Source organism: Lethenteron reissneri, chromosome 40, assembly GCF_015708825.2.
Source record: "Lethenteron reissneri isolate LAM-NWPU_2019-01 chromosome 40, ASM1570882v1, whole genome shotgun sequence".
NCBI lineage: Eukaryota > Metazoa > Chordata > Hyperoartia > Petromyzontiformes > Petromyzontidae > Lethenteron > Lethenteron reissneri.
In genome coordinates this window covers 2,110,121-2,134,612 of record NC_083818.1, presented here as the reverse complement: position 1 = coordinate 2,134,612, position 24,492 = coordinate 2,110,121, and the positions used below count along the sequence as shown (strand labels likewise).

Below are 24,492 nucleotides of genomic sequence, written 5' to 3'. Positions count from 1 at the left end.
ACAGTACAGGCAGGGCCCCACAGTACAGACAGGGCCCACAGTACAGACAGGGCCCGCAGTACAGACAGGGCCCACAGTACAGACAGGGCCCACAGTACAGACAGGGCCCCGCAGTACAGACAGGGCCCACAGTACAGACAGGGCCCACAGTACAGACAGGGCCCACAGTACAGACAGGGCCCCACAGTACAGACAGGGCCCCGCAGTACAGACAGGGCCCCGCAGTACAGACAGGGCCCACAGTACAGACAGGGCCCCGCAGTACAGACAGGGCCCCGCAGTACAGACAGGGCCCACAGTACAGACAGGGCCCACAGTACAGACAGGGCCCACAGTACAGACAGGGCCCACAGTACAGGCAGGGCCCCACAGTACAGACAGGGCCCACAGTACAGGCAGGGCCCGCACTACAGACGGCCCCGCAGTACAGACAGGGCCCCGCAGTACAGATGAGTTAATTTCACATTGATTCAGGATTTTTCTTGAATTGCAGGAATTTATTTGGAGGCCTTTCATCTGCCAGGCCAAACCTCAATGCTCCTGCACTTGGCAGCGACAACACTGGAACATCAGAGGGGCTTGTCAAACCCATCAGAGAGTTTACATCGCCCCTTAAGCCGTCGAGCTGCCTCCATCGCAGAGACAGCCTCTTGTTCCTGGTTACAAAAGTCGGCATTTCACCTTATAATACAGTGACATTACATTGTACAGTCATGTTCTATCCACCGCTGGCTCAAGGCCTCCCCCCCCCCTAAATGCATCAGTCACAAGGGATTATTTGACCATGCTTCACCATTCCTGTCGGTGTTGGGGGGGGGGGGTGTTGGCGCTCAGGACCGGGTTCAGATATTCCACCCACCAACTGACATTAGCCACGGCTGGCAATCGAACTTTGGGAGCTTTATCTTGTTTGTTGTCGGGTTCAGATGGCGAGATGCACCAAAAACTGCTCCAACCGCCTCGCTCAGTGATCGCTGGCCGGAATAGTTTTTGAGCCCACTCAGTGGCGATTGCAAAAGAGATGCTGGTTGGATGCAGCAGGCGCCAAATTCATTGCCTGCGTACGAGCAAGCGAGCGATCCTACGGGCTAAGCGTGACCGGCGTTTTGCTTGAATGCCAGCAACGCCGAGCGACGTCGCCTGGCGAGGTTCCGCTGCCTCGTGGCCCCCAGCGCGTTCACTGCGCCGCGTGGCACAAAAGTTACCCGCCTCTACTGAACGTCTATGGACAAAGAGCTTTAGAGCTCATCGGATTTTTTCAGTATAAATACAGATTCTGATGCTGATTCTGGAAGCCGCTTGCTTTGTTTTGTGATCAGCAGGGGGGGGGGGGGGGAGTGGGCTCGTGCCTGAAATACTTGAAAAATTGTAGCTGGTCTCAGGAAGGGTTCTATTTTATTTAACAATAGTAGCTACGGTATTTAAATTAGAAGTGGCCATCGAATTGGTCCAAAGCCGTCCGGTCGAAATCGTCGCCTTGCACTACAAGTGTGGGATTGCTTTTTTTTGTAAAAAAATCGGTGCGATTACCTCACACTTCATTCCCCTTGGCACAAAACTGGAACCCACAGATCTGCCAAGTCGAGAGAAGAAACAAGAACAAAGCCCCCTCCTGCGTCAAAACTGTGGCGCGTGCCGCTGGGTTAGGCGCGGCCGCATTCAGATCTGGTAGACGACCTCGGGGGCCTGGTCCTGCGACGTTTGCGAGTTTGAGCGCCGGTTGCGGAACACGGTTTCTCGCAGGATCTGCCAGCCGCGGCCTGACGAGCGGCCGGCGAAGATGGAGGGCGGCACCATTAGCAGCTGCAGCTGCTGCGGCTCCTGCTTGGCGGGGCTGTACGTGTAGTTGTCGCTCCCATACTCCTCCTCGGGCCCCTCCGCCTCCGCGGCGCCTTTGCCGCCCTTTGGCTTCGATTTTTGATTGCGGCTCGTGTAGCTCTTGATGTTGTGCATGGCGTTGTCGCTGCATTCTTCTATCCTGTGAACGGACGGCACACCGGTCAGCTCCGCCACGGAGCCAGATTTGTGCGTCTGCCGCGGGCCGGTGAAGGCCCACGGCAGCTTTGTTTTGGCTCTTCGCGTACGCTCCTCTCCATGGCACTCGTGCGCAAAAAAGACTCCGCGGAACGAAGCAGCCGCGGCACTTGGCGTGACACGGAAGTATGTCGGAACATTGGTCATGACTAGTCCAGTAAATCGCGAATGCGCACCGATCGTACACTGAAGTAGGCTCTTTGAAGCAACAGCGCCGTTTTGAGTCCGTTGCAGAATTGGCTCAGACTCGGCGATGGATCTCGAACGTGAGCTCGGTAGCAGTGTTCCAGGCCTTTGGGCCGGAGACCCCCGAAACTGCGCCGGCCGTATCGCGCGCGAGGTTTACACGCGGCGGTCGCAGCGGGAGGTCGCCGCGAGCCGTGGATCGGAGTCGATTTGGGTCTGTTGAAGCTGCTAGGCACTGATCGGCAAGATGGGATGGAGCAGCAAACGACAAAACATTTAATTGTTCAGGTGAAAATTGCGCGTGCGCGGGTGCCGTCGGTGTGTGGCAGTGGGGTGGACCCGGTGAGTGGTGAGGGTATCGCACCGGAGGAACCAGCGCTTATCCAGGTCGTAGCCTCCTCCGAACCAGCCGATTCTGGGCCACAGAGCGCGAGGCATCCGCCTCTCCAGCAGGATCGTGCTGGCCGCCACCTGTTGTCATTGTCGTACCGAAAAAAAAACCTTACATGAGCCAATCCTCCGGATGGGAAAGAAAGCATAGCTGATGCAAGTCCCCTCTGCATCACTTATACCCAAAGCAAATTCCCCCATATGAGCTCTATTTCAAGGTCTCCCCCCCCCATACCTCTCCACTATTCTCACTCCGCGCCCTCAGGAGCACGTGTAACAATCTGCTCATCGCACCCAGAACCAGGCTGAGCGGAGTCTCTCCGTAACTGCACCGGTAGCCGTCTGTAACTCTCTCCCACTACTGCACATGTGTAGCATCCAAGCACCGTCATCCTAAACTTAACAAACTTTTACATTTTTATATTTTACCAGGTAAGGCCCCAATGAGCTGCGTAGCTCTTTTTCCGAAGTGACCTGGTCATCACAAATGACAGCTCAACGAAGTAGGTCATCGTGTGGACATTTATAGCAGCTATATATTTTAAACGCGTGTTTCTAAATGTGGAGGCAAAAACTGGAGGACCTAGAGAAATATCCACGTGACCACCGGGAGAACATGCAAGCTCCAAATATAAAGCTGGCGTTAGGGTCGAGATCTAAGACCATGACCTCATGTATACCAGGCGAGGTAGTTAACATCTCGTCACCGTGGCGCCCCATATTCAAGCAGCAGTCCAAGACTTTAACTTATACAGGCTCAACTGTTCAGACTAACCTATTCATGAGTAACTGTTCAGGCTTGCTCTATGCCTCTTGAGTTCTCGATTGAATAATGCGCACGATTTTCGAAATGTACACGCGTTGTAAATTGTGTTTGTTATATCGTGCAGACTGTTGATGCATATGCACACGTGTGTGTGCGTGTTAAACGCAGCTTGTGGTGGAGTGGCGGTACAAGTGGTTCACACACTGTGCTACGAACCCAACGGTCCCTGGCCATGGCGAACATCAGTGGCGATTACCTGAACAATTTCTGGCCCTCTTCGAGATCAACTGAGCCTCGAATGCGTAACTGGTGGGAAGTGTAAAAATCTCCGTACTGGGCAGGCGGGGCCGCGCGCCGCCCTTTCACGCTCCACCAACACCTTTTATTTGTGCTCGCCAACAGCACTTTCCCATCAGAATGCAGCTATAATGGGAGGGGAAGGACTTTTGTACTTTACACGAGCGTGTGTACGCGTGCGCTGCGTGTGTGTGTGTGTGCACGCGTGGGCGCGCGCGTGTTTGACCTGCGTGCGCCACAGCTCGTCGTGCTCCTGTGCCACTCGCCAGTGGGTGTCTCCCATAGAGGCGATGAGCAGGTTGATCATGAGCAGAAAGGCAAAAATCATGTAGAAGACGTAAAGGATTTTGATGATCTCGGGCGTGTTGAGGTCGTAGTTGATTGGAATGTCGAGCAGGCCAAGAAAGAGCTGGAACATGGTGAACCACACGCTGACAAAGCTCTGCCACTGTGGCCAATTTTCAGGATTCATCGTCTGAAAGGTCAGGTGGAATGCTGTGGGGACAAGGCGGGGTGGGGGGGTGTCAGGCAGGGAGAGGGCGGCATAGCACGACGATACACTTTTGTGTGTGTGGCACATTAGGAATGGATCACTCTTTTAATTATGTCCTTGTGCAGCAAGGGAGTAAAGTGTGGTTCTGATGTGCTGTGCAGTGCATCAATGCATGTGTGTACAGCAGCATGTGATGACTGAGTCGGGCCTGTAGGTGGCTGGCAGGGTTATTGAATGACCACGCGGAAATACCAGTCACATCAGTGGCGGCTCCTGCAAAATCTCTCAGGGGGGGCAAATGTCTGGATGATTGATAAGGATAAGGTCCACCCATGCAATGGATAAATTAACAGCTTAAGCATGTAAAGGCAACTTCACTTCTTTAATATTAATGAAAAATAAAGTGACTCTTACAATACATCTTGTTTGTTTCTATACTCACTATTAAAACAAACCACTCAAGTTTATTTTATTAAAGATTCCACTAGGTGGCCACAAATTATATTGTTGGATGAAACGTGCTTACGTATGATGACGTAAGCACGTATGATGACGTAAGCACGTTAGTGCAAGCCCTCCCGGAAGCCATAGAGAATGCATTGGAGCGCCCCCCGGTCGAAAAAAACATCTTTGAATGTAAGTCTATGGGGCCACTCGGGGCGCTTCTCAGCCGGAGTGAAATCGCCCAAAAAGAGGCGGTACTCCACAGAACGTGACATGACGCTGATTGGACTATATCCAGAGGCTGCAGTGACGGCTAGCGTGACTCTGTGGTTGAATGACATTGGTGGTGCGTCGCCCAATCGCCCTAATGAAGAAACCGCCCCTGAGTCACATGGTTAATGGCGGCTCGGGAGCAAGGCTGGTTGTAACACACGTGTTGTTGCATTTTACAGGTAAAGGACCCAAAGGTTGTTTTTGATCGTTATATAAATGTTCTAGACTTGTTCTAGACTTGTTCTAGACTTTAAGCTTGGCTTTGAATTGTTCGTTTGTGATATATGCAATTAGAGGCGTTTTAGCACTGTGCATTGTAAAGGGATGACACACTGTAATTAGTTACTGTCATTGTAATTCTCTAACTCTAATACTGTTTAGTCTATAACCATGCCCATGTACCCAGAGTATGACTACTTGCAATGCTATTGAGAATAGAACACATGTAAAGTAGTAAGCTGTACAATGGTGAGATACAGTACGTATACTGTACACATACAGTACATATAATGGGTGTAATATACCGATATAAGTGGATGGTATAGATAGACATACAGCTTAGGATTAAAGTAATAGTCGAATAGTGATGTGCAAATGTGATTGTCAAAGACAAGGATGGTTTATCAGTAGTAGAATTGGGTTTAAGAGAAAGGGTTAATGAATAACCGCTCGTGTAAACCAGCCACATGGTTAATGGCGGCTCGGGAGCAAGACTAGTTGTAACACACATGTTGTTGCATTTTACAGAGTGACGGTACTGTTCTTCCCAAGATTAATATTAACCTACAATAAATAAATGTGCTTGCCCTCGATTTGGAGCACCTGCCCACGTCCTTCATTTCGAGTGTGCAACATGTGGTTTGTGAGACACGTGAATGGAGGCCCTATGTTTTGATTTTCGCAAATACATGAAAATTGCACACACATATACACGGCATGGTCTGACTCGTCACAAAGAAGTATGCATTGTGGTGCCGGTTCGTATTGACACTGCCAACGGGAACAAAAACCCAAGGCTACCGACACAAAAACTAAATCTGCAAAGCGAAGGGAATCTCAAGGCCAACCAAAATCTGCATCCATGAGTTATGGGTGATGGCAGTTCTACTCTACGTATTTAAATTCAAGACAAAGACAAGACAAATATCCCCCGTATAGCCTTAACAGACTGTTGGGGCAAGTGCTGTTAGCGAGCACCTATGAAGGCCGGCACTTTGACACACGAGGGGGTGAGTGGCCAGCAAAACACCCGACCGCCTTTGTTTCCCGAGTGCCAATGTTTACGCACCGCACCAGGTACTCATTTGTGGCTGAGTTCGATTGGAAGAAATATACTGGGAACATAAATTAACTTGCTGAGAAGGCTCCTGGGTGTATCTACACAAACTCAGAAAATGAGACTTCGTTGGGTTTGTGGGGGTTACATAAAAGCCCTACGGAGGCCAATACATTCCACTCAGTGATCTTTGCGCTCACGCGCAAAATGATCAAAAAGTAGAGAGGCCATTCACACAACAAGTGGATTGGTGGGACGAAGGAGAACTCGAGGTGGAGGAAAAAAAACCCAGAAAAGGTCCCACAGATATAACTTTGATTGACCCGAGCTATAAGCATGCCGATACTTGCATTGTCTCTGTACTGTTTGTCTTTTACCGTTGTTCTCTGGCCGAAACACCGCTGGCGACACTTAGGCCCTAAAGAAGACTGTTTCTGGTGTAGGGCAATCAGTTTCAAAGGCAATGCATACGTTAAGGGTTTTGGGACATATTCCTGCAGACATGGCAAGATCGGAAATGGCTGCAATCCTCAAAACCGCGAACACACCTGTTAGCAACATCATCAAGGATGAGCCCCTTGAGCTTTCTCAACTAAAAAAGAGAGATGACATCATCATCCTCTCAGCCGACAAGGGCAATGCCACTGTCATCTTGGACAAAACCACATACAATAACAAAATTCAGGACTTATTTAATGATGGCAGCTATACCAAAATCAATACAGATCCTACCAACTGCCTGGTTACGAAAACCAACATCATCATCATCATCATCACTGATTCGACATCTTTAATCGAACCAAACAAGCAGCTTTCCTTAAAACCCTCTGCTGCTAGACCACCCAGATTTTATGGCTTACCAAAAATCCATAAAGAAGGTACACCACTCCGTCCGATCATCTCCACCATTATCTCACCCACCTACAAACTGACCCGATTTATGTCTGAGACCTTGCAACCATTCACTGATAAGACTACCTCAGTTGTACCTAACTCAGCTCACTTGATATCTTCAATTAAGGACATCTCACTATCTCCAGGTGATTTGCTTGTCAGTTTCGATGTGGTATCTTTGTTTACCAGAGTTCCAATGCCTGACACCATTGCAATCATTGAATATTTGGTCCAACAAGGACTGAATGCTGATGTACCGGCCCTGGTTATACACTGCCTCACCAACACTTACTTCACCTATAATGGAACATTCTACAAACAAGTTGAAGGTACCCCAATGGGTTCTCCCTTATCTCCAGTTGTAGCCAATGTTTTCATGGAAAATTTTGAGACAGATGCCATCCAGGCATCCACCCTACGTCCGTCCTTGTGGAAGAGATATGTAGATGACACATTCGTCATCTGGCCACATGGCCTACCAGCTCTGGGCCATTTCTTCAACCACATCAATTCCATACACCCAGCCATCACATTCACCATGGAGGTGGAAAAGGATGGCAAGTTACCATTCTTGGATGTTTTAATAAGAAAAGAGACCTGATGGCTCTACAGGAAAGCCACCCATACGGATGCCTACCTAAAACCTGACTCCCACCACCATCCATCCCAGAATAATTCCCTCATCAAAACTCTACACCATAGAGCTTGATCCATTTCCGACCATCATTACCTAGTCAGTGAACTGGAACACGTACACCAAGCCCTCAAGAAGAATGGGTATTCAGACTACACAATATGTAAATCTATCACCCCAACCATTGGGAAAGAACCATCTGAGGGCCTAATCAAAACCATCACCTTGCCATACATAGTAGGGGTCACCAAATATATTTCCAAAATCATGAGAAAACACAAGATCCAGGTACGATTCAACACAGTACATAAAATTCGTGATTTTATCCCATGTGTGAAGGATGTGATCCCTGACATGCAATACCCCGGTGTCTACAAACTAAGCTGTGTCTGCGGCAGCAGTTACATTGGGGAAACTAAGTGACATGTCTCGGACCGGGTTCGTGAACATAAGGCAGATTTGAAACATGGGAGGACTAATACCTCAGCCGTGGCTGATCATTATTTTAATGCTGTGGGCATACACGAATTTGATTTTGCCAAGACGAGGGTACTCTGCAAGCCCACTGGCTATCAGCACATATTCGTTCATGAAGCCATCCAGATATATAAACACAGACACAATTTCAACCGAGAAGATGGGTACAAACTGAGCAATCAGTGGAAGGACGTTATTAACCAGTTTAGGTCATAACTGGCTGTGATGTTCCCTTCCTACCTACTTATGTTAGCAGTTATTTTCGACTCTCTGAGTTACATTCACTAACACAGCCATCTTTAGCTGTATTAGTAAATGGTGGCCTGCCATCCTTGTCCACCTCCATGTGGCGATGCTCTTGCCGAGCTCTGTCCGAGCTAACATTTACAAGCAAATCTTCTTACATTGACATGCTAATCCCTCACAATACAATGGCCACCCCCACCGCTTTGTTTGTCAAGATTTCTCCGATCTCACATTTACATGCAAATTTAATCTCTAGCCCCTCCCACTGACCCTTGGGCTACACCCATCCTAAACCTTTATAACTCCCTGCCTTAGCAGCGCTCCCACCATATATTCTCAGCAGCTCTCCCGCGATATTTCTCACCTTATGACGATTGCTTGTGTTGCGATCGAAACATCGTGATAATTTTTATTTTTATTTTTCATATTTTTATTATTATTTGGTCTATCTACGTGGCTTTACCGAAAGACCCAAGAATAGAAAAATGCATACATTATTTTTAGATCATGTTTGTTTGCATGTTCACCACAAGTCTGTATGGTGCATGCAGACTTGATGGTGTTTGAACATCCTAACACGTGTTGTATTGCCAGAAAGAGTAAAACCTATTCTTATTTTCTCTCCATTAACTTGGCCGGGCTGGGGCTAGGTTTTTATTTCTGCGGCTGTGTTCCCCGTGAGGTCTCCCAAGTAACTTAATGACGACGTCTTTACCGCAGGTGAAGCCCATGAGGACCATGAACATGAGCCAGCACACCCGGAACACGTCCCCGAACAGCATCTGTACGAGAGGGGGAGCGACGCACACACACACACAAGCGGAATCCTTCACTGATTGTAGAAAATGAAGTCAAACTTTCCGGCATGAGTAAGATCGTAAATCCGAAGTCGGATCTGTCGTACATGAGACCCTATTTTCCCGTAGACAACTGGCGAAACGTATTCAAGAGGGTTTAGGAGGTGAAAATCCACGGGAAAAAACACAAAAGCTCAACACCAGATCACATCGGAAACCAGAACCGACTCCGTTCGAATGCGTTCGGAGTCGTTGTCGGAGGATGCGTCGTGAGTCAAGTCTCTGAGTCGTAAATCGATCCGCGGTGGCATTATACAAACGTCTTCTTGGTTCTTTCGGTAAAGTCACGTGACTTTACCGAAAGAACCAAGAAGATGAATCCCTGCAGTCACGAAAGCTTTAAATCGAAAAAAATTATACAAACGCTTTAGACGTGGACCGTCGTGGACCGGAGACCGCCTGTGATTATGTCACCCAGATTTTTCTCATCGCCACCAATTTGGCTTTTGCAGGCCAAGGTGGTCAAGTGACCGGTCACTAATCCCCACCGCCAAAGTGCCACGGCTTATGGGCAGGGCTCGGCAACCGAAACGTAACATGAAGAGCTATTTTTTGTTCTAATTCGGTAAAAAAACCCGCAATATTTGAAGAGCCCCAATGCACGCGGCGAACACGAGACGGTGGTGGTGATAAATGAACAACGTCATGAAACAGTCCTTAGTGAGCCGCAGGTTGCCGACCCCTGCCCATGGTAAACTGGACTCCCATGGTAAACTCGACTTCCATGGTGAACTGAATTTCCATTGTAAACTGGACTTCATGATAAATTGGACTCCCATTGTAAACTGGACTCCCATGGTAAACTGGACTCCCATGGTAAACTGGACTCCCATTGTAAACTGGGCTTCCATGGTAAACTGGACTCCCATGGTAAACTGGACTTCCATGGTAAACTGGACTCCCATTGTAAACTGGACTCCCGTGGTAAACTGGACTCCCATGGTGAACTGGACTCCCATGGTGAACTGGACTCCCATGGTAAACTGGACTTCCATGGTCAGGGGTCGACAATCAAAAGAAGACGAGCAGCCAATTTTTGTTTTCGAATTTCAAGGAGCCGCACTGCAGCCCCTTAATGAGCCGCCCGTGGCTCCGGAGCGGCAGGCTGCCGGCGCCTGGCTATGGGGGACGGTGACACAGGGCTCGCTGGCAACGTACGGCTTGAGAAGTTACGTGGAATACATTTGTGGTGCCGTTACCGGAACTGCTATCGATTATAATTCTCATCGACCGCCCATAAATGGGATTGGCCAAACGTGACTTTTGAACGCAGCCACCCCTAAGAAAGTCTCACCGAGGGCTGTCCTGTCCTTCGAATAGCACGGTTGGCTACGTACGGTGCGAAATACGTTCAACATACATACACTGTTATTATTTACATGAAACAAACACGTAAAAATGAACCCAATTAACAAGTTGGCTTTGCTTTGTGGCTTGAAAATCAGGGGTCAGAAACCTTAAGCTCACGTTCATAATTAACCCTGTGAATTAATTTCATACATTCCACAAGCTTGGCCACTTCTGTTGCTGCAAAAGGCCTCTCTCTCTTGGAGTGACTGAGGTCTGTGTGTCTGTGGTGAGCGGTAGTGGAGCGACCCGAGTTCGATTCCCGCTCACGGCCAATGCCAGTGACGATTATCTGAGCCAGTCCTGGGCCTCTCCCAGGTCAACTCAGCCTCATTTGAGTGTAAACATGGCCACTAGGGAGACAAGGCTGGCCGGGTGTGGTGCTGGCCAGCCACCCCCTCGTGCGCCATGCAGGCCTTCATAGGTTCTAGATTTGAAGCTTTCGTGACTGCAAGGATTCATACTCTTAGTTCTTTCGGTAAAGTCACGTAGGTAAAAAATGAAATTTAAATTAATAAAAATAAAACAATAAAAAACAAAAAATCACGACGTTTCGGAGGCAACACAAGTCTCCGTCACCAGGTGGGACCATCACAGCCAGATTTACTGCATCAAGTGAAGCAAGGATTCAAGATGTAAGCCCTTAAATGCAAGTTGAGGGGGGAGGAGAGGGGGGGGCTTATCAGAATGTGGTAGCCAATGAATGGAACGTATCGGGAGGGAGGGGGGCGGAGCTAAAAGAAGGCACGAAGTGCTACGTAGAATGTATCGGGAGGGGGGAGGGGGCGGGGCCAAAAGAATGCACAAAGTGGTACACGAGAGTCGGCGACGTGGACGTGGTTGTGTGCAAGTAACTTTTGTTGCACATGCTAACGTATTGGAAGGGGAGGGGTAGGGGGGGCTAAAAGAGGGTATGGGGCGCAAGTGTACGTGGACATGTGTATGTACAAGCACCTGTTGAAACACATGATAGAAAAGAACGAAAATGCCCATGTTTATACTAGTGCTGGCTGACAATAAAGAGAGTACTGTTAAACACTGGGGATGTTAACACTCGGTAAAGTAAAGTCAAATAGTGCCTGTCAGGTAAGATGGTCCAAAAATGTGTAATTCAGTCTTTTTTTTCTTAGATATTCTGTTTGAGAGGAGACCTGACGGATCCTAGGGAAATTCTGTATAAAGAAAAGCCACCCACACAGATTCCTACTTGAAACCGGATTCCCACCACCACCCATCTCAAAAGAATTCTCTCATCAAAACGCTATACCATAGAGCTCATGGCATTTCTGACCAACACCACCTGGCCAGTGAATTGAGGCATGTACATCGGGCCCTCAGAATGAACGGATACTCTGAACGCACCATCCGCCAAGCTGTTTTTCCCACCATACAGAAACAGCCACTTGAAACTCCGATCAAAACTGTCACGTTACCATACATAGCAGGCGTGACCAAAAAGATCTCCAAAATTCTAAACAAACATAAGATCCAAGTCCGATTCAGTACAGTACATAAAATCCGTGATCTAATTCTATTTGTGAAGGATGTCATCCCTGACTTGCAATACCCTGGAGTCTATAAACTGAGTTGCAGCTGTGGTGACTGTTACATTGGGGAAACGAAACGTCATGTCTCTGATCGTGTCCGCGAGCACAAGACAGATTTGAAACATGGCAAAATGGAGTCTTCCGCCGTTGCCGATCATTGCTACAACGCGGTGGGCTCTCATGAGATTTTTTCTCCGAGACTAAAGTACTCTGCAAACCCTCTGGCTACCATCAAAGGTTTGTACACGAAGCCATTCAGATATACAAACACAGACATAATTTCAACCGTGATGACGGGTACAAACTTAGTAATCATTGGAAAGATGTTATCAACCATGCAAAAAAGACTTAATTACACATTTTTGGACCATCTTACCTGACAGGCACTATTTGACTTTACTTTACCGAGTGTTAACATCCCCAGTGTTTAACAGTACTCTCTTTATTGTCAGCCAACACTGGTATAAACATGGGCATTATCGTTCTTTTCTATCATGTGTATCAACAGGTGCTTGTACATACACATGTCCACGTACACTTGCACCCCATACCCTCTTTTAGCCCCTCCTCCCCCTCCCCTTCCAATACGTTAGCATGTGCAACAATAGTTACTTGCACACAACCACGTCCACGTCACCGGCTCTTGTGTACCACTTCCGTGCATTCTTTTGGCCCCGCCCCCTCCCCCCTCCCGATACGTTCTACGTAGCACTTCGTGCCTTCTTTAGCTCCGCCCCCCTCCCTCCCGATACGTTCCATTCATTGGCTACCACATTCTGATAAGCTCCCCCCCCCCCTCTCCTCCCCCCTCAACTTGCATTTAAGGGCTTACATCTTGAATCCTTGCTTCACTTGATGCAGCAAATCTGGCTGTGATGATCCCACCTGATGACGGAGACTTGTGTTGCCTCCGAAACGTCGTGATTTTTTGTTTTTTATTGTTTTATTTTTATTAATTTCAATTTCATTTTTTACCTACGTGACTTTACCGAAAGAACTAAGAGTATGCCGTCATAGGTGTTCGCTAACAGCACTTGCCCCAACAGTCTGTGATAGGCCACACGAGGAATGTTTATCTTTGCTAATATATCGCCCGCCAAATATATTTGAAAGTCCTATTCAGCCTTCAGTGTTGAATAGTTTCCCCGCCTCTGCTATTGGACATCTGTGAGAACAAGCTTCATAGCTCTGATGAAATGCACAAAGCGCGCGACCGGAATATTGGGGATTCACGTCGCACCTTCTGTATCATGACGGTGAACGAGCCCAGCATCTCGATCCCGCGAGCGAAGAACAGCGTGTAGCACCAGCCGAGCACCAGCGCCAGCGACATGGGCACGGACTCCCCCTGGGCGCCCGCGAGCCTCATGACGAAGAGCAGTCCCACGAGGCACGCGTAGCACACCCTGGGGGGGGGGGGGGGGTCCACGCGGCACCACCGTCGTCACGGAGCAGCGGTGGCGGCGGTACAACACCGCGTCGCACAGCTTTGTGGGTGCACCTCCGATTAGCACGGTTGGTTACGTTACGGGGCACGATTGTCCTTAGAAGCGCTTTTTGCGAGTTTCATTTTTTGTACTCCCCCCACCCCCGCCGCCCGCAACTCCGATTCAGCGCGGTTGGCTACGTACGGCGTGAAAGAAGTTTAACATACGTAGAGTACGTATTAGCTCTAGATTGATGGTGACGTGATGGTGCATCAGTTCATCGCGTATTTGCCCACCGCCGTGGGGGTGTCTGCCACTGCTGTCAAACTTCTCCACTCATTCCTGTCCCTAGGTGCCATCTTCACGTACTCCGCACAGTCCCTCAGATATTCTGGCTCACCACTTGGAGCCCCCTCTCTTCAAAACCGGCTTCTCTACGTGGTGGGCGGTGGGGGGGGGCGGAAGGTGCCTGCGCACAGCGCGGCGCTTGTGGCGTGAGCGTGGAAGGAGAGGTCGCGCTGCAGACGTGTGACCCAGTCTGTGAGCACGACGCCATCCCAAGAAGCGGCTTTGCACTCGCACTGCCTCCTCCGCTTGGAATTCATTACGGGAGACTGAAGGCTGCACTTCTGGGCCGCCTCCGAGAATGAAAACGAATGCAGTTTTTTTTGTTTTGTTTTTATCTCCCGACGACGTCCGAAGAAGACCTCTGCGAAAACGTGTCCAGCGCCGCTCTCGCGCCCGGCGACTCACGCCCAAAGCAACAACAAATCTGCCGTGTGGTGACAGCAACGTGGGCCGCTCCAGGGGCAGAAAAGTGCAAAGGGCGGGGGGGGGGTGAGGGGGGTTGAGATGCACCGGGGGGACATCGTCCCCTCTCCCCCCACGGGATCTTTGTGCGCGCTTTTCGTGTGCGTGCGAGACGCGTGAAGGTGCCGGGGGGGGGGGGGTCTCACATGATGATGTGGAAAGGCCCTCCGGTCACAATGTTTCCGAAGTAGCGCGAGAACCCGATGCGGATCATGTCCGGGATCTAAGTGAGGGCACAGGAAACACGCACAGCCATAAACAGGGGGGAAATAAATCACACGCCTGCCCACGGATGTCGTAATGACGCGGCAACATGCGTTCGCTCCTCTAATGTATCTCATTGGCAGCATGTCAGCTGACGGGCTAGCTGTCAAAGCTGTTTTTTTATTTATATATGTATTTATATATGCGTAGTCATTTTCCCGCGATAGCTTTTTTCCAACTTTGGGCAACCATTCATTCAACTGGTCCAGCATTTAACTGGCTAAATGTTCCTCAAAGCAATGAAACTTTACACTGCAGGTTCATTGACATTTTCACGAGAGTTGCGGTGACTCCCCTGTTACATACAGATGGACCAGAGAGCTGAGCTCTAAATGCTTTCAACCTGAGTTGTAAAACTTTAAAATACACTCGATATGACATGGGCCTGTACTGATGCTTGTGTGTGTGTATGAACCATACTTCGCAATGGTTAGTGCACTGCACTACAAACCCGGCGACCCGAGTTCGATTCCCGCTCACGGCCAACACCGGTGACGATTATCTTAACCGGTCATGGGCCTCCCCAATGTCGACTCAGCCTTAAATAAGTACCTGGTGTGGTGCGTAAAAACATCGCCACTGGGGAGACAAAGGCGGCTGGGCGCGGTGCTGGCCACCCACCCCCTCGTGTACCGTTCCGGCCTTCATAGGTGCTCGCTAACAGCACTTGCCCCAACAGTCTGCTCAGGCTATAAGGGGGATCTTTGTTTTGTTGTTTTGTGAACCGTAGATGTACGATGTAGATTGGCCACACCCTGTGTGTGTACTCTCGTGTGTAAATTCTGGATAGAAATCGCGAAATAAGCCACATTTGTTTATTCTCGGAATTATGCAATTCGTGCACCATCTGAGCCGGCGAGAGATGTCATCGGTGTAAGGCAGGGGTCCTCAAACTTTTTAAACAGGGGGCCAGTTCACTGTCCCTCGACCGTTGGAGGGCCGGACTATAGTTAAAAAAAACTATGAACAAATTCCTATGCACACTGCATATATCTTATTTTGAAGTGAAGAAACAAAACGGGAACAAATACAATATTTAAAATGAAGAACAAGTAAAGTTAAATCAACAAACTTGCCAGTATTTCAATGGGAACTATGGGCCTGCTTTTGGCTAATGAGATGGTCAATGTCCGGTTCCATATTTGACACTGCTAGTCGTAACAAGTTTATGCAAGTGTGCATCCGTTAGTCTAGATCTGGTTGGAGATTTCAAATGTTTCATTCTGGAAAAAGTCTGTTCACAGACATAAGTGCTGCCAAAGATGGTTGCCATTTTGAGTGCATGGTTCCTGAGATGAGGATATGTCTCAGAGGGGAGAGATGCATAGAAATTATGAAGGCTGCTTGACTTGAATGCGTCTTTCAGAGAGTCACAATTCTGCAGTTCAGCCAGTTCCATTTGGTAAATTGTATCCACATTTTCAATGTCAATAGAAAATGGGTTGCGGAAAAGCTGTATGTCCTGTTCATGGAGATGAAGCTCTTTAAATCCAAATTGGAACTCCTTTTGCAATTTTTCCAGTGAATCCACACATGTTTTGTTTGGGAATGCAACCAATGGTTTTTCCGCTAACAGATTTTGAGTTGTAGGGAGATGGCAGAAGTTTTCCTCCTTCACTTGTTTGATGAGGAGGCCTAATTTTACTTCAAATGCTTTGACATGTGATTGCATATCACAGATGAGCTTCCCCTTTCCTTGAAGTTGCACATTGAAACTGTTGAGTAGCTCTGTTACATCTGTCAGAAAGGCAAGGTGCCATTTCCATTCTGCATCATTGAGCTCTGGTACTTCTTTGTTTTTTTAAAGCAGAAAAGCTGTAATCTGTGGAAGTAAGTCATAGAAACGTTTCAAAACTCTCCCTCGACTCAGCCAACGGACTTCTGTGTGATACAGAACATCTTCATAGTCAACATTTAGCTCGGACAGAAATTCCTGAAATTGTCTGTGGTTTAGTGCATGAGCTCTAATGAAGTTAACACAAGATACCACAAATTTCATAACAGAGTCCCACTTCAGTGATTTACTACACAGCGCTTGTTGGTGGATGAGGCAGTGTATGGCTATTGGATGAGAATGGTTATGTTTGTCCATCTCTTGGTTAATGCGAGCAATTACTCCTTTCTTAGACCCCACCATGCTAGGAGCACCATCAGTTGTCACACTGGCTAGTTTAGCCCAGTTCAGCTCCAAATCATTCACAGTTTGGCAAACCTTTTCATAGATATCCTCTCTTCTTGGTTCTTTCGGTAAAGTCACGTAGAAGGGAAGTAATAAAATAATAAAAATAAAACATAATAAAATAATTCTCACGACGTTTCGGCCACAACGCAAGCAGCCGTCCTCCGGTGAAAACCAGGTCTGTCGGGGAGACAGCGTCTGAATGAAACAGCACACGAGCTTGGAGCATATATAAGCTGGGTTGGAAACGGGGGAAAGAGCGCCTTGACAATAATTTGCATATCAAGATGAATTTAGCATATTTATGGGAAATGCAGGAATGTTATTAGTACTACATATGCAGCACGGGCTCCAAGCTCGTGTGCCGTTTCATTCAGACGCTGTCTCCCCGACAGACCTGGTTTTCACCTGAGGACGGCTGCTTGCGTTGTGGCCGAAACGTCGTGAGAATTATTTTGTTTTACTTTTATTATTTTATTACTTCCTTTCTATGTGACTTTACCGAAAGAACCAAGAAGATGAATCCCTGCAGTCACGAAAGCTTTAAATCGAAAAATATCCTCTCCTGTAGTTGTTCCTTTGATGCTTTGCAGTGCAGCAAGCTCTTCTGTGACTTCGAAATAGTCATTCGTCCCACGAATAAAAATTAGAAGTTGTGCAGAATCACGAACATCATTGCTTTCGTCGAGTGCCAAGGAAAAATAGGAAAGTTTTTTTGTGGAGTTTTGCAAATGCTGATGCAAATTGTCTCCCATTTCTTCAATCCTCCGTGTAATTGTAGGTCCTGAAAGACTCACTGTACTAAATAAATCGGCCTTCTCTGGACACATCTCTTTAGCAACAGAAAGAAGGCATTCTTTAACAAATTCTCCCTCCACGAATGGTCTGCCAGTGCACGCTATTAGCTTGGCAACTTGAAAACTTGCTCGCAGTGATGAAATATTTAGCTGCTTCTGCTTCACAAGTATTTTGCTGAGTTGTTAATGTATTTTTCAGTTTTAATATTTTATCTTTTCTCACTTCTCCGACCAAACAATCATATGTATCTTTATGTTGAGTTTCATAGTGTCGACGTAAATTGTATTCTTTGAACACAGACACTATATTCTGGCATATCAGACACACAGCTCTTTCCTTGTACTGCATGAAAAAGTAATCATAAGTCCACTGTTCTTTGAATATCCTACACTCCGAGTCAATTTTTCTCTTTCTTGACATCATTGTTTCCTAGGGAGTCAAAATTGCTATTAGTAAAATACCAATATATATACAGCGCTACAAAAACAATATACCAGCAATAACGATGCCCACACAGAGACACAGACTGCACTGCCCATCAATGCAGTCTGATTGGGGGGAACTCCGCCCCCTCTCCCTCTTCCACCAATGACCATCCATCTCATGTATAAAAAAAGTAACAGACAGGCAGCGGCGGCAAAAACACCCGGCGGGCCGGATAAATGTCCTCGGCGGGCCGCATGTGGCCCGCGGGCCGTAGTTTGAGGACCCCTGGTGTAAGGCAACAGTTCGGTGCGGAAATGAAGGGAACTAAAAAGGGGGGGGGGGGGTAGGGGGGGGGCTATTCGTGGGCAGATGCGTTGGCTGTCTCTCCATCACTTTTGGCAGAGACACGGAGGTCGTTTTTTTTGCTTGCAACAACGACAAAAGCAGTCGGTTCAAGCGTTTTGTTGTTGTTGTTGTTGTTTACAGATCACGTGCCGGTCGATTCCACACACGGAGAGACATATACACGCGAAACCCCCGTTCCGTCGCCGCGATTGTGGAGTCCGCCAAAGTGGAGAGAGGCTTTTTTATGGGGGGGGGGGGGGGGGGTTGCAGGGTGAGAGGACGTGGCCAATGATGGCAGCAAGTTTATGAAAAATTGCAGTGGACGCTGGGATAGATGCATGCCTCCCTCCTCCCCCTCCCCCCAGGATCAAGCCCAGCTGCGCCTTTATCTGAAGTGTTCTCGTGTCAGGGGTTGCCACTCGGCGCAATGGCCGTCCACGCAAGCAGGGTCTGACTGGCGGCATGCGCGTGGGTCTACGGAAGAGAGCGATCACCGTGGCAGAAAAAACAAGAATAAGCCGCGGAATGAGACACCGCAGCCTCGTCATCGGCCACGGCGCGATAACTGGCGGAAGGGAACGGAGGGGAGCGTTCCGCACGCGTTTAGAAGTAAGCATGCTTACTGAACTAAACTAAAAACTCAACTTTTTTTATTTCACCAGGCAAGGCCCACTGAGCCCTGTAGCTCTTTTTTCAGAAGCGACCTGGCCACGGATGATGGCTCAACGAAGTGGCTCACCGCATGGAAAAGTATCGCAGCCAAATACTCTAAACGCGTGGTGATGTTCATTCTAAATGTGGAGGGAAAAACCGGAGGACCTGGAGAAAAATCCACGCGACCACGAGGAGAAGCAGGCGTCAGGGTTTTATTACCACGAGGAGAAGCAGGCGTCAGGGTTTGGATTGAACCCACAATATAGTATATTAGATTTGTGTTTCTATTTCATTTATACCTGATGATGATTGCTTGTGTTTCAATCGAAACGTCGTATGCTAGTATTTAATTTATTATTTTCTCTTGATACGTGACTTTACCGAAAGAACCAAAGAGTAATTCCTGCAGTCACGAAAGCTCCAAATTAAGCCACAACCTCCTGTATACCCGGCGAGGTAGCTAACATCTCCGAGCCACCGTGGCTGCTGACCTGCTGCACATTCCTCTTGCGTTTCGCCGCAACCCAAGGGCAGCGTTTGCCGCTCGGCAAAGAGAGAGAGAGGGTGGGGTGATAGGTGGGGGGGGGGGGGGGGGATCCCCCCCCCTCGCTCCCCCCTTCCTTTGCGAGCGATAGAGAGAGACCCAAAACCCACGACCTCCAGGCGAGATAGTTAACGCATCGCCACCGCGGTGCGCTGAGAAACGTGGGCAACGACAGAGATACTCGGGAGTACGGAGCGTGAGTGACACTGGACGGGCTGGACGCGGCGGCCGCAGGGCCCCTCTCACCTCCAGCAGGAGGATGGTGATGGCCCCCAGGATGCTTATGATCTCACCCCCGAGACGCACAAAGTCCAGCTGTGTTTGGTAGCTCTCCTGCACGGCCAGGCACACGGATGGGGGGGGGGGGGGCACGGTGCGTCCATCAAAACGATCGGGGCAATGTCACTCGCCAATATAATTCGCTCACTTGCCAATGGTAGCCACTGCTCCACTTGGTCTTGTGTACAATGTCCAGGCAACATCTGAGACCTGAGCTTGCCCTACACACAAAGCGGTCGGCAGGAGTGGCCTGCTGCTGCTGCTGCTCCGCGTGTAGGTGTGGTGCAACTGCGCAGCGGCCGCATCGGCCTGTCACCTTGGTGAGTCAACCCACAGCACCTGGATCTGTCCCGCGACCTCCGAGCCTTCGACACTTCACGTGGCCTTAAGGTGCACACAGCCTGGAACAGGCTCCGTGGGGAGGTCACCGCCAATTAGTGGCGAATGGCGGTTGTTGTTGTTGTTTGTGCGACTGCACTTGGGAAAACGGACCAAGGGACACGTGGCGCTGGGCTATGGAGAGGGGTGGGGGTGTGAGGTGCGAGGTGACGAGTGAAGGCTGCGAGTTGGCTGGAGACGTTCGGCGACGTGGGGGGCTCTTGCCAGTGGCAGTGGCTGATTGCGAATAGATGCTGAAGGTCGCCAACGGTGGGACAAAAATCTCTGTCGTGTCACGAGAATGACGCCGGGTAGATTCGCTCTGTCCCACTGCACTGCAGTTTATCGTCGCCTATTTGTTCTCGATAATGTTCAACTATGAATGGTTTCTATCTTCTAAGTCTTTTACTTGGTGATTCAAATCACGCACTCGGCTCGCTCGGACCACGCCATCTACTCCCGAGAGGCAGTTTCCCAGCTCGTCGCTCAGATGGCACGGGCTCTGCTGCACGGAACGGAGTAGGAAATCCGCCTTGGTCCAACCTCCCCGCCCCTCACGCCGCCCACGACCTCTTCACAACCCGGCACCTCGAGCACCACCAGCCGACGGACCCTGCCGGGAGTTGCCACCACCTGGCACCCTGGATGGCTATGCCCACCCCCAGGTGCCGGCGTGATGGCTGCGTTAAAGGCACGATGCCCTTCGCGGGGGGGGGGGGTCTGTGACTCAGCCGGGCAGCACCCGCCGCCACCTGGAGACGTGGCGTGCCGTGGCAGCCAGACGCCCGGCACGTCGGAGCCACTCCGACACGCTTCCTCCCTCTAACGTCGCGACGCCTCCCTCCAAAGAATGTCGAGAAACACGCGATTTGGTGCTGGCGATAACAACCGCGTTTGCAAAATGCGATTTGTGAATTTCACGTCTCGCCCGTGCAGCATCGATTGTTCAATTGTTTGACGTGCACATCTCTATCGGGACCGTGTGTTGTCTGTTGATTTGCTGCCTTGCCTGAGAGTGGTAATCGGTGTAATTACCCACGATACACTTAAACACTTTTATTCTATTTGACGTATTTATGTTTAGTGACTTGCTCACGTGTCCTATACTTTGCACTCCGATCGTTATTTTTGCATCGCTCGTTCTTGCAACTTTCTGACCCCGCGCCCCTCTACTCTAACATCTCACTGGGGGAAAAAGAGCTTTATAGCTGATCGGATTTCTCCAGGGATAAGTTAGATTCTGATTCTGATTTATAACTGCGACTCGTCAAAAAAACTACAACCACAGCAGTTTTACCGAGGACTTATTAAAGTCATAGAGTAGAAGCCCTCTTAACACTACTATACACTACAATACACTACACTACTATACACTACACTATACACTAAAATACTATACACTACTCTACTACACACTACACTACTCTACACCCACACTCTTATACACTACTATACACTACACTACTATACACTACTACACTATACACTACTATACACTACGTTATTATACACTACACTACTATACACTACACTATACACTACAATACACTACACTACTATAGCACTAACCTACAATACTATACACTACTACACACTACACTATACCACTACACTACTCTACACTCTTATACACTACTATACACTACACTACTATACACTACCTACTATACACTACACTACTATACACTACACTACTATACACTACACTTCTATACACTACACTATACACTACACTATACACTACACTACTCACTACACTACTATACACTACTATACACTACAACTACTATACACTACACTACTATACACTACACTACTATACACTACACTATACACTACACTACTACTCACTACACTACTACTCACTACACTGCTATACACTACCACTACTATACACTACACTATACACTGCACATTTGGCTCTACGGAGGCCCGTCGTTGAGCGATGTAGACGTTAGGGGTTCTGCTGTGCTCTGTGTTGGCATCATTCACCAAAAAGAGAGGCCAACACACAACACCTTTTGGCGTCTTTTCGAAAAAATAAATAAAAATGTTTTGCAAATGTCGCGCGCGTGTGTCAGGTCAGGAGTGCAACAGGCGCGAACGTTGCGTCAGTAGGACCTGCCGGCTGGGACCGGTTTGGGCCACCGTGCCGAGTTGTCAGCCAAAAAACAAGAAAAAAGAGAAAAAAAATCAACCAACTCCCGAATAACGTGCGGCTAAGAAACCGGTTGCAAAAACTCACCCCGGTGGGTTATTTTTTCGCCACCTGTCAGGGTCCACGGAAACCCTCGAGCAGAGAGAGCGAGGGGTTTTCATAACAACTCAAACGGGAGCCAAAAATGCAAAGGCGGCTGACAGCCGATACCGTGGCGATGGTATCGTCTGGCATCCGCCGATTCAGCCGGTTTGGTACAAATTAATGCCTGAGATAACAAATCGTGGACCTCTGTGTGAACCCCCCACCCTCTCCCCCATTGCAACAGCTGCAGGTTTACTGTGTTAAGAGTGGAACAGACTCAGGGGCTCAAAATAGGGATGATTGCAAAATTAAGCTTAACTGACCCCCCCACCTCCCCCGCCCCAAGCGATGGGTGAAGTTGGCACGTACGGACAGGGGTTTCTGGACGAGGATGACGTCGTCGCGTGGGTCCGTGGCGTGTGTCTGTGCGCATCATTAGGGCCGGTAGATGCAGGCGAGCGAGAAGCTGATGATGTAGACCATGTAGAGCATGGTCCACATGCGGAAGTAGCGCCGCCCGTACCGCGTCCACTTGATGTTGATCAGCCTTCACGGGGGTCACCTCCAGGATCTGGCGAGCCTGAGGGGTGGCAAAGCAATTTGACCCCGTCGTCAGCAAGTTGCCGGCATTGTTGGACGTTTAGCCCAGCACCAGCTCAGAACCTTTATTGAGACTGGAAGAATCCCATGAGCTGTGAAGCTCGTTTTGTCCGGTAGGGGCAGGTCAGAGAATTTCAGCAAGAAACGATACAAAAACCGAAAAGTATAGGGAAGCCAAGCAAGTCACAAAAATAATAATTGTAAATAAAGTATAAAAGTACAAATTGCACAAACACATCACGTGAGCACGTGGCGGTCGGTGCCTCTCTGAGAAAGAAGCACGGTGGTGGTGGCGGTGGTGGTGGTGCAAGGTGGTGACGGTGGTGCAAGGTGGTGGTGGTGGTGGTGCAAGGTGGTGGTGGTGCAAGGTGGTGGTGGTGGTGCAAGGTGGTGGCGGTGGTGCAAGGTGGTGGTGGTGGTGGCGGTGGTGCAAGGTGGTGGTGGTGCAAGGTGTGGTGGTGGTGGTGCAAGTGGTGGTGGTGCAAGTTGGTGACGGTGGTGCAAGGTGGTGGTGGTGGCGGTGGTGGTGGTGCAAGGTGGTGACGGTGGTGCAAGGTGGTGGTGGTGGTGGCGGTAGTGGTAGTGCAAGGTGGTGGCGGAGATGCAAGGTGGTGACGGTGGTGCAAGATGGTGGTGGTGCAAGGTGGCAGTGGTGGTGGTGCAAGGTGGTGGTGGTGGCGGTAGTGGTAGCGCAAGGTGGTGACGGTGGTGCAAGGTGGTGGTGGTGGTGCAAGATGGTGGTGGTGCAAGGTGGCAGTGTGGTGGAGCAAGGTGGTGGTGGTGGCGGTAGTGGTAGTGCAAGGTGGTGACGGTGGTGCAAGGTGGTGGTGGTGGTGCAAGATGGTGGTGGTGCAAGGTGGCAGTGGTGGTGGTGCAAGGTGGTGGTGGTGGTGCAAGATGGTGGTGGTGCAAGTTGGTGGCGGTGGTGCAAGGTGGTGGTGGTGGTGGCGGTGGTGGTGGTGCAAGGTGGTGACGGTGGTGCAAGGTGGTGGTGGCGGTGGTGCAAGGTGGTGGTGGTGGCGGTGGTGGTGGTGCAAGGTGGTGACGGTGGTGCAAGGTGGTGGTGATGGTGGCGGTAGTGGTGGTGCAAGGTGGTGACGGTGGTGCAAGGTGGTGGTGGTGCAAGGTGGCAGTGGTGGTGGTGCAAGGTGGTGGTGGCGGTGGTGGCGCAAGGCGGCGCGCGCTATCAGACCTCGCGCTTGTGGCTCGTGGTGATGATCTCCAGCACCGAGCGATCGTCCTCCCACGAGTCGATTTCGCTGAGGTCATACAGGGTGGACGTCACGGTGCCCAGCGACCACTGCACCACTCTGCGACGCTTCACCAGGTGCTGGAACATCTGTCAACATCGGGCGTCGAACGTCTCGGGTCAAAGCCGCCGGAAC

The 24,492-nt window shown here is 49.5% G+C and overlaps 1 pseudogene; it reads right to left on the bottom strand.

The window, feature by feature from the left end:
• Positions 1-350: 350 nt before the first annotated feature.
• Positions 351-24,446, bottom strand: LOC133352417 (transient receptor potential cation channel subfamily V member 5-like; annotated as a pseudogene).
• Positions 24,447-24,492: the final 46 nt, after the last annotated feature.